At 39.5% G+C, this 835-nt stretch overlaps 1 non-coding gene across 1 annotated transcript; it reads left to right on the top strand.

Annotated features, from left to right (window-relative positions):
- The first annotated feature begins 254 nt into the window (after window positions 1-254).
- Window positions 255-362, top strand: LOC130938649 (small nucleolar RNA R71). The gene has a single exon (XR_009069808.1). It is a non-coding gene; the product is annotated as a small nucleolar RNA R71 (small nucleolar RNA).
- Window positions 363-835: the final 473 nt, after the last annotated feature.

Below are 835 nucleotides of genomic sequence, written 5' to 3'. Positions count from 1 at the left end.
AACATTTTATTCTGAGCCAATATGGCATTCAGAGCATCAATTTCAAGAACTTCCTTCCTCTGAGGCGTCCCATTACTCACAGAATTCCTCTCAGAAGTGTACATGAATTGGTTATTTACAACCATGTTAATGAGTTCTTGAGCTTCTGCAGGCGTTTTCTTTAGGTGAATGGGTCCACCTGCAGAATGGTCCAATGACATCTTAGAGAACTCAGATAGACCATATTAGAATATATCTAAAATGGTCTACTCTGAAAGCATGTCAGAAGGACACCTTTTGGTCATCTGCTTGTATCTTTCCCAAACTTCATAGAGGGATTCACCATCTTTTTGTTTGAAGGTTTGAACATCCACTCTAAGCTTACTCAGCTTTTGAGGAGGAAAGAACTTAGCCAAGAAGGCCGTGACCAGCTTATCCCAAGAGTCCAGGCTATCTTTAAGTTGTGAGTCTAACCATGTTCTAGCTCTGTCTCTTACAGTAAAAGGGAAAAGCATGTGCCTGTAGACTTCAAGATCTATTCCATTAGTCTTAACAGTCTCACAGATCTGCAAGAACTCAGTTAAAAACTGATAGGGATCTTCTGATGGAAGTCCATGAAACTTACAATTCTGTTGCATTAAAGCAACTAGTTGAGGTTTAAGCTCAAAATTGTTTGCTACAATGGCAGGGATTGAGATGCTTCTTCCATCAAACTTGGAAGTGGGTGTAGTATAGTCACCAAGCATCCTCCTTGCATTATTATTTTCAGCTTCCATCTCCTCTTCCTTTTCGAAAGTTTATGTAAGGTTGTCTTTGGATTGTTGTAATTTAGCTTCTCTTAGTTTCCTCTTCAGAG

The sequence above is a fragment of the Arachis stenosperma genome, chromosome 6, assembly GCF_014773155.1.
Source record: "Arachis stenosperma cultivar V10309 chromosome 6, arast.V10309.gnm1.PFL2, whole genome shotgun sequence".
NCBI lineage: Eukaryota > Viridiplantae > Streptophyta > Magnoliopsida > Fabales > Fabaceae > Arachis > Arachis stenosperma.
Note: the sequence above shows the minus strand (reverse complement) of the source record. Positions and strands in the feature narration are given on the sequence as shown.